The sequence below is a fragment of the Dama dama genome, chromosome 6 (assembly GCF_033118175.1).
Source record: "Dama dama isolate Ldn47 chromosome 6, ASM3311817v1, whole genome shotgun sequence".
Taxonomy (NCBI): domain Eukaryota; kingdom Metazoa; phylum Chordata; class Mammalia; order Artiodactyla; family Cervidae; genus Dama; species Dama dama.
Window position 1 is genome coordinate 49,975,228 of NC_083686.1, and position 15,522 is coordinate 49,990,749.

The following is a 15,522-nucleotide window of genomic DNA, read 5'->3' on the forward strand; positions in this document are numbered from 1 at the left end:
TCCATGCTCCTCGTATTTTTCACACCGTTTCATGCTCTTCATATTTTCAGATAGTTTCATGCTCCTCATATTTTTTACACGTTTCATGCTCTTCATATTTTTCAGAAAGCTCTTTGTATTTTTCAGACTTTTTCATGTTCTTGGTAATTTTTCACATCTTTTAATGCTCTCTGAATTTTTCACAACTTTTCATGCTTTTCGTGATTTTTCACAACGTTTCATGCTCTTCATATTTTTCACACCGTTTGATGCGTTTGTACTTTTCACACTTTTTCATGCTCTTTGTATTTTTCACACATTTTAATGCTCTTCGTATATTTCACACCTTTTCATGCACTTCGTATGATTCACACCTTTTCATGCTCTTCATATTTTTCACACCGTTTCATGCTCTTCATATTTTTCACACCTTTTCATGCTCTTCATATTTTTCACACCGTTTCATGCTGTTCATATTGTTCACAACTTTTCAGGCTCCCCGTATTTTTCAGACCTTTTCATGCTCCTTGTGTTTTTCAGACCTTTTCATTCTCCTCGTATTTTTCAGACCTTTTCATCCTCCTCGTATTTATCAGACCTTTTCATGCTTCTCGTATTTTTCACACCTTTTCATGCTCCTCATATTTTTCACACTTTTTCATTCTCCTCGTATTTTTCACACCTTTATATGCTCTTTGTATTTTTCACACCTTTTCATGCTCTTCCTGTTTTCCACACCTTTTCATGCTCTCCATGTTTTTCACACCGTTTCTTGCTCTTCGTGTTTTTCACACATTTCATGCTCCTATTTTTCACACTTTTCATGCTCTTCATATTTTTCACACCTTTTCATGCTCCTCGTATTTTTCACACTTTTTCATGCTCCTCATATTTTTCATTCATTTTCATGCTCCTCGTATTTTTCAGACCTTTTCATGCTCCTCGTATTTTTCAGACCTTGCCTGGTCCTCGTATTTTATAGACCTTTCCATGCTCTTACTATTTTTCAGACATCTTCATGCTCCTCTTATTTTTCCGACCTATTCATGCTCTTCGTATTTTTCAGAACTCTTCATGCTACTCGTATTTTTCAGAACTCTTCATGCTCTTCATACTGTTCACACGTTTTCATGCTCTTCGTATATTTCAGACCTTTTCAAATTCTTGATATTTTTCAGACCATTTCATGATCCTCATATTTTTCACACCTTTTCATGCTCTTTGTAATATTTCACACCTGTTCATGCTCTTCGTATTTTTGACACCTTTTCATACTCCTCGTATTTTTCACACCTTTTCATGCTCCTCGTATTTTTCAGACCTTTTCATGCTCCCCGTATTTTTCAGACCTTTTTATGCTACTTCTATTTTTCAGACCTTTACATGCTCCTCGTATTTTTCACACCTTTTCATGCTCTTCGTGATTTTCACGCATTTTCATGGTTCTCGTATTTTTTACACCATTTCATGTTCCTCGTTTTTTTTCAGACCTTTTCATGCTCCTCGTATTTTTCACACATTTTCATGCTCCTCGTATTTTTCACACCTTTGCATGCTCTTCGTGATTTTCACGCCTTTTCATGCTCTTTGTATTTTTCAGACCTTTTCATGCTCCGGGTATTTTTCAGAACTTTGCATGCTCTTCATATTTTTCAGAATTTTTCAACCTCCTCGTATTTTTCAGATCTTTTCATGCTCCTCAAATTTTTCAGACCTTTCAAGCTCCTCTTTTTTTTCAGACCTTTTCATGCTCCTCATATTTTTCACACCTTTTCATGCTCTTCATATAGTTCACACCTTTTCATGCTCTTCATATTGTTCAGAACTTTTCATGCTCCTCGTATTTTTCACAACTTCTCATGCTCCTCATATTGTTCACACCTTTTCATGCCCGTCATAATATTCACACATTTTCATGCTCTTCATATTTTTCACAACTTTTCATGCTCTTCATATTTTTCAGAACTTTTCATTCTCTTCATGCTCTTCGTATTTTCAGACCTATTCATGCTCCTCCTATTTTTCAGACCTTTTCATATTCTGCGTATTTTTCACACCTTTTCTTGCTCTTCATATTTTACACACCGTTTCATGCTCTTCATATTTTTCACACCATTTCATTAACCTTATATTATTCACACCTTTTCATGCTCTTCATATTTTACACACCGTTTCAGGCTCTTCGTATATTTCACACCTTTTCATGCACTTCGTATTTTTCACAAATTTTCATGCTCTTCGTATTTTTCAAACCTTTTCAGGCTCTTCGAAATTTTTCACCCCTTTTCATGCTCTTCGTATTTTTCACACCCTGTCGTGCTCTTCATATTTTTTACATCTTTTCATCCTATTCGTATTTGTCCCATCTTTTCATGTTCTTCGTATTTTTCAGAACTTTTCATGCTCTTCGTATTTTTCACACTATTTCATGCTCTTCGTATTTTTCAGACATTCTGATGCTTCGTATTTTTCACAGCGTTTCATGCACTTCGTATTTTTCACACCTTTTCATGCTCTTCATATTTTTCACACCTTTTCATGTTCTTCGTATTTTTCACACCTTTTCATGCTCTTTTTATTTTTCACATCTGTTCATGGTCTTCGTAATTTTTCACAAATTTTCATGCACTTTGTAATTTTTCACACCTTTTCATGCTCTTCGTATTTTTCACACCTTTTCATGCTTTTCGTATTATTCACACCTTTTCATGCTCCTTGTATATTTTAGACCTTTTCATGCTCCTCGTATTATTCACACCTTTTCATGCTCCTCGTATATTTTAGACCTTTTCATGCTACTCGTATTTTTCAGACGTTTGCAAGCTCCTCGTATTTTTCAGACCTTTGCATGCTCCTCGTATTTTTCAGAACTTTTCACGCTCCTCGTGTTTTTCACAACTTCTCATGCTCCTCATATTGTTCACACCTTTTCATACTCCTCATATTATTCACAACTTTTTATGCTTCTGGTATTTTTCAGACCTTTTCATGCTCCTCCTATTTTTCAGAACTTTTCATTGTCCTTGTAAATCACAGCTTTTCATGCTCCTGGTATTTTTCACACCGTTTCATGCTCTTCATATTTTACACACCGTTTCATGCTCTTCATATTTTTCACACCATTTCATGAACCTCATATTGTTCACAACTTTTCATGCTCTTCATAGTTTTCAAACCTTTACATGCTCTTCGTATGTTTCAGAATTTTTCATGCTCTTCGTATTGTTCACAGCTTTTCATGCTCCTGGTATTTTTCACACCTTTTCATGCTCTTCATATTTTTCAGAACTTTTCAAGCTCTTCCTATTTTTCACAGCGTTTCATGCACTTCGTATTTTTCACACCGTTTAATGCTCTTCATATTTTTCACACCTTTTCATGCTCTTTGTATTTTTCACCTTTTCATGCTCTTTGTATTTTTCACATCTTTTCATGTTCCTCGTAATTTTTCACAACTTTTCTTGCACTTCGTAATTTTTCACACCTTTTCATGCTCTTCGTATTTTTCACAACTTTTCGTGCTTTTTGTATTATTCACACCTTTTCATGCTCCTTGTATATTTTAGACCTTTTCATGCTCCTCGTATTATTCACACCTTTTCATGCTCCTCGTATATTTTAGACCTTTTCATGCTACTCGTATTTTTCAGACCTTTGCAAGCTCCTCGTGTTTTTCAGACCTTTGCATGCTCCTCGTATTTTTCAGACCTTTTCACACTCCTTGTGTTTTTCACAACTTCCCATGCTCCTCATATTGTTCACACCTTTTCATACTCCTCATATTATTCACAACTTTTTATGCTCCTGGTATTTTTCAGACCTTTTCATGCTCCTCGCATTTTTCACACCTTTTCATGCTCCTCCTATTTTTCAGAACTTTTCATTCTCCTCGTAAATCACAGCTTTTCATGCTCCTGGTATTTTTCAAACCTTTTCATGCTCTTCATATTTTACACACCGTTTCATGCTCTTCATATTTTTCACACCATTTCATGAACCTCATATTGTTCACAACTTTTCATGCTCTTCATAGTTTTCAGACCTTTACATGCTCTTCGTAGTTTTCAGAATTTTTCTTGCTCTTCGTATTTTTCACACCTTTTCATGCTCCTGGTATTTTTCACACCTTTTCATGCTCTTCATATACTTCAGAACTTTTCAAGCTCTTGATATTTTTCAGACCTTTTCAAGCTCTTCGTAGTTTTCACAACCTTTCATGCTCTGCACATTTTTCACACCATTTCAGGCTCTTCGTATGTTTCACACCTTTTCAAGCACTTCGTATTTTTCACAACTTTTCATGCTCTTCGTATTTTTCACACCTCTTCAGGCTCTTCGAAATTTTTCACACCTTTTCATATTTTTCACACCTTTTCATCCTCTTCTCATTTTTCCGTTTCATGCTCTTTGTATTTTTCAGACCTTTTCATGCTCCTCGTATTTTTCAGACCTTTGCATGCTCCTCGTATTTTTCTGAACTTTTCACACTCCTCGTATTTTTCACAACTTCTCATCCTCCTCATATTGTTCACAACTTTCATACTCCTCATATTATTCACAACTTTTCATGCTCATTATATTTTTCACACCTTTTCAGCTCTTCATATTTTTCAGAAATTTTCATGCTCTTCATGCTCTTCGTATTTTCAGAACTTTTCATGCTCTTCATATTTTTCATACCTTTTCATGCTCTTGATATTTTTCAGAAGTTTTCATGTTCTTGATATTTTTCAGACCTTTTCATGCTCTTCAATTTTTCACAACTTTTCATGCCTTTCATATTTTTCAGACCTTTTCAATCTCTTGATATTTTTCAGACCTTTTCATGCTCCTCCTATTTTTCAGAACTTTTCATGCTCTTCGTATTTTTCCCACCTTTTCATGCTCTTTGTATTTTTCACACCTTTTCATGCTCTTCATATTTTTCACACCTTTTCATGCTCTTCATATTTTTTAGAGCTTTTCATGCTCTTCTTATTTTTCACACCATTTCATGCTCCTCATATTTTTCACATCTTTTCATGAGCTTCATATTGTCACACCGTTTCATGCTCCTCAGATTTTTCACAGCTTTTCATGCTCTTCACATTTTTCAGACCTTTTCATGCTCCACATATTTTTCACACGTTTACATGCTCTTCATATTTTACACAACTTCTCATGCTCTTCTTATTTTTTAAACCTTTTCTTGCTCTTCTTATTTTTCACACCGTTTCATGCTCTTCATATTTTTCACACCTTGTCATGCTTTTCAAATTTTTCACACCTTTTCATGCTCTTCGTATTTTTTAAACCTTTTCTTGCTCCTCATATTTTACACAACTTTTCATGCTCTTCATATTTTTTAAACCTTTTCTTGCTCTTCATATTTTACACACCGTTTCATGCTCTTCATATTTTTCACACCTTGTCATGCTTTTCAAATTTTTTACACCTTTTCATGCTCTTCGTATTTTTCAGGTTTTATCATTCTCTTCGTATTTTTCAGATCTTTTCATGCTCTTTGTATTTTTCACACCGTTTCATGCTCTTCGTATTTATCAGATGTTTTCATGATCTTCTTATTTTTCACACCATTTCATGCTTTTCGTATTTATCAGAACTTTTCGTGATCTCCATATTTTTCAGAACTTTTCATGCTCTTCGCATTTTTCACACCGTTTCATGCACTTCATATTTTTCACACCTTTTCATGCTATTCATATTTTTCACACTGTTTCATAATCTTCATATTTTTCACTTCTTTTCATGCTCTTCATATATTTCACACTGTTTCATGCTCTTCATATGTTCACACCATTACATGCTCCTCATATTTATCATAGTTTCATGCTCTTCAAATTTTTCACACCTTTACATGCTCCTCATATTTTTGACACCATTTCTTGCTCCTCGTATTTTTCAGAACTTTTCATGCTCTTCATATTTTTCACACCTTTACATGCTCCTCATATTTTTGACACCTTTTCTTGCTCCTCATATTTTTCACACCGTTTCATGCTCTTCATATTTTTCACACCTTTTCCTGCTCTTCATATTTTTCATACCGTTTCATGCTCTTCATATTCTCACACTGTTTCATGCTCCTCATATTTTTCAGACCTTTTCATGGTCCTCGTATTTTTCAGACCTTTTCATGCTCCTCATAATTTTCAGACATTGGCATGCTCCTCGTATTTTCCAGACCTTTTCATCCTCCTCATATTTTTCACACCTTTTCACGCTCTTCATATTTTTCAGGCCTTTGCATGCTCCCTGTATTTTTCACACATTTTCATGCTCCTCGTATTTTTCAGAACTTTTCATGCTCCTCATATTTTGCACACCTTTTCATGCTCTTCGTATTTTTCAGACGTTTGCATGCTCTTCGTATTTTTCAGACCTTTTCATGCTCTTGATAGTTTTGAAACCTTTTCAGGCTCCTCGTATTTTTCAGACCTTTTCATGCTCCTCGTATTTTTCACACATTTCCATGCTCCTCGTATTTTTCACACCTTTTCACGACCCTTGTATTTTTCAGACCTTTCCATGCTCCTCGTATTTTTCACACCGTTTCATGCTCTTCATATTTTCAGATAGTTTCATGCTCCTCATATTTTTCACACGTTTCATGCTCTTCATATTTTTCAGAAAGCTCTTTGTATTTTTCAGACTTTTTCATGTTCTTGGTAATTTTTCACATCTTTTAATGCTCTCTGAATTTTTCACAACTTTTCATGCTTTTCGTGATTTTTCACAACGTTTCATGCTCTTCATATTTTTCACACCGTTTGATGCGTTTGTACTTTTCACACTTTTTCATGCTCTTTGTATTTTTCACACATTTTAATGCTCTTCGTATATTTCACACCTTTTCATGCACTTCATATGATTCACACCTTTTCATGCTCTTCATATTTTTCACACCGTTTCATGCTCTTCATATTTTTCACACCTTTTCATGCTCTTCATATTTTTCACACCATTTCATGCTCTTCATATTTTTCACACTGTTTCATGCTCTTCGTATTTTTGACACTTTTTCATGCTCTTCGTATATTTCACACCTTTTCATGCTCTTCATATTTTTCACACCGTTTCATGCTGTTCATATTGTTCACAACTTTTCAGGCTCCCCGTATTTTTCAGACCTTTTCATGCTCCTTGTGTTTTTCAGACCTTTTCATGCTCCTCGTATTTTTCAGACCTTTTCATCCTCCTCGTATTTATCAGACCTTTTCATGCTTCTCGTATTTTTCACACCTTTTCATGCTCCTCGTATTTTTCACACTTTTTCATTCTCCTCGTATTTTTCACACCTTTATATGCTCTTTGTATTTTTCACACCTTTTCATGCTCTTCCTGTTTTTCACACCTTTTCATGCTCTTCGTGTTTTTCACTCCTTTTAATGCTCTTCATATTTTTCAGGCCTTTTCATGCTCTTGATATTTTCCACACCTTTTCATGCTCTCCATGTTTTTCACACCGTTTCTTGCTCTTCGTGTTTTTCACACATTTCATGCTTCTATTTTTCACTCTTTTCATGCTCTTCATATTTTCCACACCTTTTCATGCTCCTCGTATTTTTCACACTTTTTCATGCTCCTCATATTTTTCAAACCTTTTCATGCTCTTCGAATTTTTCATTCATTTTCATGCTCTTCGTGTTTTTCACACCTTTTCATGCTCCTCGTATTTTTCACACCTTTTCATGCTCCTCGTATTTTTCAGACCTTTTCATGCTCCTCGTATTTTTCAGACCTTGCCTGGTCCTCGTATTTTATAGACCTTTCCATGCTCTTACTATTTTTCAGACATCTTCATGCTCCTCTTATTTTTCAGACCTATTCATGCTCTTCGTATTTTTCAGAACTCTTCATGCTACTCGTATTTTTCAGAACTCTTCATGCTCTTCATACTGTTCACACGTTTTCATGCTCTTCGTATATTTCAGACCTTTTCAAATTCTTGATATTTTTCAGACCATTTCATGCTCCTCATATTTTTCACACCTTTTCATGCTCTTTGTAATATTTCACACCTGTTCATGCTCTTCGTATTTTTGACACCTTTTCATACTCCTCGTATTTTTCACACCTTTTCATGCTCCTCGTATTTTTCAGACCTTTTCATGCTCCCCGTATTTTTCAGACCTTTTTATGCTACTTCTATTTTTCAGACCTTTACATGCTCCTCGTATTTTTCACACCTTTTCATGCTCTTCGTGATTTTCACGCATTTTCATGGTTCTCGTATTTTTTACACCATTTCATGTTCCTCGTTTTTTTTCAGACCTTTTCATGCTCCTCGTATTTTTCACACATTTTCATGCTTCTCGTATTTTTCACACCTTTGCATGCTCTTCGTGATTTTCACGCCTTTTCATGCTCTTTGTATTTTTCAGACCTTTTCATGCTCCGGGTATTTTTCAGAACTTTTCATGCTCTTCATATTTTTCAGAATTTTTCAACCTCCTCGTATTTTTCAGATCTTTTCATGTTCCTCAAATTTTTCAGACCTTTCAAGCTCCTCTTATTTTTCAGACCTTTTCATGCTCCTCATATTTTTCACACCTTTTCATGCTCTTCATATAGTTCACACCTTTTCATGCTCTTCATATTGTTCAGAACTTTTCATGCTCCTCGTATTTTTCACAACTTCTCATGCTCCTCATATTGTTCACACCTTTTCATGCTCGTCATAATATTCACACATTTTCATGCTCTTCATATTTTTCACAACTTTTCATGCTCTTCATATTTTTCAGAACTTTTCATTCTCTTCATGCTCTTCGTATTTTCAGACCTATTCATGCTCCTCCTATTTTTCAGACCTTTTTATATTCTGCGTATTTTTCACCCCTTTTCTTGCTCTTCATATTTACACACTGTTTCATGCTCTTCATGTTTTTCACACCATTTCATTAACCTTATATTATTCACACCTTTTCATGCTCTTCATATTTTACACACCGTTTCAGGCTCTTCGTATGTTTCACACCTTTTCATGCACTTCGTATTTTTCACAAATTTTCATGCTCTTCGTATTTTTCACACCTTTTCAGGCTCTTCGAAATTTTTCACCCCTTTTCATGCTCTTCGTATTTTTCACACCCTGTCGTGCTCTTCATATTTTTTACATCGTTTCATCCTCTTCGTATTTGTCCCATCTTTTCATGTTCTTCGTATTTTTCACACTATTTCATGCTCTTCGTATTTTTCAGACATTCTGATGCTTCGTATTTTTCACAGCGTTTCATGCACTTCGTATTTTTCACACCTTTTCATGCTCTTCATATTTTTCACACCATTTCATGCTCTTCATATTTTTCACACCATTTCATGAACCTCATATTGTTCACAACTTTTCATGCTCTTCATATTTTTCAAACCTTTACATGCTCTTCGTATGTTTCAGAATTTTTCATGCTCTTCGTATTGTTCACAGCTTTTCATGCTCCTGGTATTTTTCACACCTTTTCATGCTCTTCATATTTTTCAGAACTTTTCAAGCTCTTCCTATTTTTCACAGCGTTTCATGCACTTCGTATTTTTCACACCGTTTAATGCTCTTCATATTTATCACACCTTTTCATGCTCTTTGTATTTTTCACCTTTTCATGCTCTCTGTATTTTTCACATCTTTTCATGTTCCTCGTAATTTTTCACAACTTTTCTTGCACTTCGTAATTATTCACACCTTGTCATGCTCTTCGTATTTTTCACAACTTTTCGTGCTTTTTGTAATATTCACACCTTTTCATGCTCCTTGTATATTTTAGACCTTTTCATGCTCCTCGTATTATTCACACCTTTTCATGCTCCTCGTATATTTTAGACCTTTTCATGCTACTCGTATTTTTCAGACCTTTGCAAGCTCCTTGTATTTTTCAGACCTTTGCATGCTCCTCGTATTTTTCAGACCTTTTCACGCTCCTTGTGTTTTTCACAACTTCCCATGCTCCTCATATTGTTCACACCTTTTCATACTCCTCATATTATTCACAACTTTTTATGCTCCTGGTATTTTTCAGACCTTTTCATGCTCCTCGCATTTTTCACACCTTTTCATGCTCCTCCTATTTTTCAGAACTTTTCATTCTCCTCGTAAATCACAGCTTTTCATGCTCCTGGTATTTTTCAAACCTTTTCATGCTCTTCATATTTTACACACCGTTTCATGCTCTTCATATTTTTCACACCATTTCATGAACCTCATATTGTTCACAACTTTTCATGCTCTTCATAGTTTTCAGACCTTTACATGCTCTTCGTAGTTTTCAGAATTTTTCTTGCTCTTCGTATTTTTCACAGCTTTTCATGCTCCTGGTATTTTTCACACCTTTTCATGCTCTTCATATACTTCAGAACTTTTCAAGCTCTTGATATTTTTCAGACCTTTTCAAGCTCTTCGTAGTTTTCACAACCTTTCATGCTCTGCACATTTTTCACACCATTTCAGGCTCTTCGTATGTTTCACACCTTTTCAAGCACTTCGTATTTTTCACAACTTTTCATGCTCTTCGTATTTTTCACACCTCTTCAGGCTCTTCGAAATTTTTCACACCTTTTCATATTTTTCACACCTTTTCATCCTCTTCTCATTTTTCCGTTTCATGCTCTTTGTATTTTTCAGACCTTTTCATGCTCCTCGTATTTTTCAGACCTTTGCATGCTCCTCGTATTTTTCTGAACTTTTCACGCTCCTCGTATTTTTCACAACTTCTCATCCTCCTCATATTGTTCACAACTTTCATACTCCTCATATTATTCACAACTTTTCATGCTCATTATATTTTTCACACCTTTTCAACTCTTCATATTTTTCAGAAATTTTCATGCTCTTCATGCTCTTCGTATTTTCAGAACTTTTCATGCTCTTCATATTTTTCATACCTTTTCATGCTCTTGATATTTTTCAGAAGTTTTCATGTTCTTGATATTTTTCAGACCTTTTCATGCTCTTCAATTTTTCACAACTTTTCATGCCTTTCATATTTTTCAGACCTTTTCAATCTCTTGATATTTTTCAGACCTTTTCATGCTCTTTGTATTTTTCAGAACTTTTCATGCTCTTCATATTTTTTACAGCTTTTCATGCTCTTCTTATTTTTCACACCATTTCATGCTCCTCATATATTTCACATCTTTTCATGAGCTTCATGTTGTCACACCGTTTCATGCTCCACATATTTTTCACACGTTTACATGCTCTTCATATTTTACACAACTTCTCATGCTCTTCTTATTTTTTAAACCTTTTCTTGCTCTTCTTATTTTTCACACCGTTTCATGCTCTTCATATTTTTCACACCTTGTCATGCTTTTCAAATTTTTCACACCTTTTCATGCTCTTCGTATTTTTTAAACCTTTTCTTGCTCCTCATATTTTACACAACTTTTCATGCTCTTCATATTTTTTAAACCTTTTCTTGCTCTTCATATTTTACACACCGTTTCATGCTCTTCATATTTTTCACACCTTGTCATGCTTTTCAAATTTTTTACACCTTTTCATGCTCTTCGTATTTTTCAGGTTTTATCATTCTCTTCGTATTTTTCAGATCTTTTCATGCTCTTTGTATTTTTCACACCGTTTCATGCTCTTCGTATTTATCAGATGTTTTCATGATCTTCTTATTTTTCACACCGTTTCATGCTTTTCGTATTTATCAGAACTTTTCGTGATCTCCATATTTTTCAGAACTTTTCATGCTCTTCGCATTTTTCACACCGTTTCATGCACTTCATATTTTTCACACCTTTTCATGCTATTCATATTTTTCACACTGTTTCATAATCTTCATATTTTTCACTTCTTTTCATGCTCTTCATATATTTCACACTGTTTCATGCTCTTCATATGTTCACACCATTACATGCTCCTCATATTTATCATAGTTTCATGCTCTTCAAATTTTTCACACCTTTACATGCTCCTCATATTTTTGACACCATTTCTTGCTCCTCGTATTTTTCAGAACTTTTCATGCTCTTCATATTTTTCACACCTTTACATGCTCCTCATATTTTTGACACCTTTTCTTGCTCCTCATATTTTTCACACCGTTTCATGCTCTTCATATTTTTCACACCTTTTCCTGCTCTTCATATTTTTCATACCGTTTCATGCTCTTCATATTCTCACACTGTTTCATGCTCCTCATATTTTTCAGACCTTTTCATGGTCCTCGTATTTTTCAGACCTTTTCATGCTCCTCATAATTTTCAGACCTTGGCATGCTCCTCGTATTTTCCAGACCTTTTCATCCTCCTCATATTTTTCACACCTTTTCACGCTCTTCGTATTTTTCAGGCCTTTGCATGCTCCCTGTATTTTTCACACATTTTCATGCTCCTCGTATTTTTCAGAACTTTTCATGCTCCTCATATTTTGCACACCTTTTCATGCTCTTCGTATTTTTCAGACGTTTGCATGCTCTTCGTATTTTTCAGACCTTTTCATGCTCTTGATAGTTTTGAAACCTTTTCAGGCTCCTCGTATTTTTCAGACCTTTTCATGCTCCTCGTATTTTTCACACATTTCCATGCTCCTCGTATTTTTCACACCTTTTCACGACCCTTGTATTTTTCAGACCTTTCCATGCTCCTCGTATTTTTCACACCGTTTCATGCTCTTCATATTTTCAGATAGTTTCATGCTCCTCATATTTTTCACACGTTTCATGCTCTTCATATTTTTCAGAAAGCTCTTTGTATTTTTCAGACTTTTTCATGTTCTTGGTAATTTTTCACATCTTTTAATGCTCTCTGAATTTTTCACAACTTTTCATGCTTTTCGTGATTTTTCACAACGTTTCATGCTCTTCATATTTTTCACACCGTTTGATGCGTTTGTACTTTTCACACTTTTTCATGCACTTTGTATTTTTCACACATTTTAATGCTCTTCGTATATTTCACACCTTTTCATGCACTTCGTATGATTCACACCTTTTCATGCTCTTCATATTTTTCACACCGTTTCATGCTCTTCATATTTTTCACACCTTTTCATGCTCTTCATATTTTTCACACCATTTCATGCTCTTCATATTTTTCACACTGTTTCATGCTCTTCGTATTTTTGACACTTTTTCATGCTCTTCGTATATTTCACACCTTTTCATGCTCTTCATATTTTTCACACCGTTTCATGCTGTTCATATTGTTCACAACTTTTCAGGCTCCCCGTATTTTTCAGACCTTTTCATGCTCCTTGTGTTTTTCAGACCTTTTCATGCTCCTCGTATTTTTCAGACCTTTTCATCCTCCTCGTATTTATCAGACCTTTTCATGCTTCTCGTATTTTTCACACCTTTTCATGCTCCTCGTATTTTTCACACTTTTTCATTCTCCTCGTATTTTTCACACCTTTATATGCTCTTTGTATTTTTCACACCTTTTCATGCTCTTCCTGTTTTTCACACCTTTTCATGCTCTTCGTGTTTTTCACTCCTTTTAATGCTCTTCATATTTTTCAGGCCTTTTCATGCTCTTGATATTTTCCACACCTTTTCATGCTCTCCATGTTTTTCACACCGTTTCTTGCTCTTCGTGTTTTTCACACATTTCATGCTCCTATTTTTCACTCTTTTCATGCTCTTCATATTTTCCACACCTTTTCATGCTCCTCGTATTTTTCACACTTTTTCATGCTCCTCATATTTTTCAAACCTTTTCATGCTCTTCGAATTTTTCATTCATTTTCATGCTCTTCGTGTTTTTCACACCTTTTCATGCTCCTCGTATTTTTCACACCTTTTCATGCTCCTCGTATACTTCAGAACTTTTCAAGCTCTTGATATTTTTCAGACCTTTTCAAGCTCTTCGTAGTTTTCACAACCTTTCATGCTCTGCACATTTTTCACACCATTTCAGGCTCTTCGTATGTTTCACACCTTTTCAAGCACTTCGTATTTTTCACAACTTTTCATGCTCTTCGTATTTTTCACACCTCTTCAGGCTCTTCGAAATTTTTCACACCTTTTCATATTTTTCACACCTTTTCATCCTCTTCTCATTTTTCCGTTTCATGCTCTTTGTATTTTTCAGACCTTTTCATGCTCCTCGTATTTTTCAGACCTTTGCATGCTCCTTGTATTTTTCTGAACTTTTCACACTCCTCGTATTTTTCACAACTTCTCATCCTCCTCATATTGTTCACAACTTTCATACTCCTCATATTATTCACAACTTTTCATGCTCATTATATTTTTCACACCTTTTCAGCTATTCATATTTTTCAGAAATTTTCATGCTCTTCATGCTCTTCGTATTTTCAGAACTTTTCATGCTCCTCATATTTTTCATACCTTTTCATGCTCTTGATATTTTTCAGAAGTTTTCATGTTCTTGATATTTTTCAGACCTTTTCATGCTCTTCAATTTTTCACAACTTTTCATGCCTTTCATATTTTTCAGACCTTTTCAATCTCTTGATATTTTTCAGACCTTTTCATGCTCCTCCTATTTTTCAGAACTTTTCATGCTCTTCGTATTTTTCCCACCTTTTCATGCTCTTTGTATTTTTCACACCTTTTCATGCTCTTCATATTTTCACACCTTTTCATGCTCTTCATATTTTTAGAGCTTTTCATGCTCTTCTTATTTTTCACACCATTTCATGCTCCTCATATTTTTCACATCTTTTCATGAGCTTCATATTGTCACACCGTTTCATGCTCCTCAGATTTTTCACAGCTTTTCATGCTCTTCACATTTTTCAGACCTTTTCATGCTCCACATATTTTTCACACGTTTACATGCTCTTCATATTTTACACAACTTCTCATGCTCTTCTTATTTTTTAAACCTTTTCTTGCTCTTCTTATTTTTCACACCGTTTCATGCTCTTCATATTTTTCACACCTTGTCATGCTTTTCAAATTTTTCACACCTTTTCATGCTCTTTGTATTTTTTAAACCTTTTCTTGCTCCTCATATTTTACACAACTTTTCATGCTCTTCATATTTTTTAAACCTTTTCTTGCTCTTCATATTTTACACACCGTTTCATGCTCTTCATATTTTTCACACCTTGTCATGCTTTTCAAATTTTTTACACCTTTTCATGCTCTTCGTATTTTTCAGGTTTTATCATTCTCTTCGTATTTTTCAGATCTTTTCATGCTCTTTGTATTTTTCACACCGTTTCATGCTCTTCGTATTTATCAGATGTTTTCATGATCTTCTTATTTTTCACACCGTTTCATGCTTTTCGTATTTATCAGAACTTTTCGTGATCTCCATATTTTTCAGAACTTTTCATGCTCTTCGCATTTTTCACACCATTTCATGCACTTCATATTTTTCACACCTTTTCATGCTATTCATATTTTTCACACTGTTTCATAATCTTCATATTTTTCACTTCTTTTCATGCTCTTCATATATTTCACACTGTTTCATGCTCTTCATATGTTCACACCATTACATGCTCCTCATATTTATCATAGTTTCATGCTCTTCAAATTTTTCACACCTTTACATGCTCCTCATATTTTTGACACCATTTCTTGCTCCTCGTATTTTTCAGAACTTTTCATGCTCTTCATATTTTTC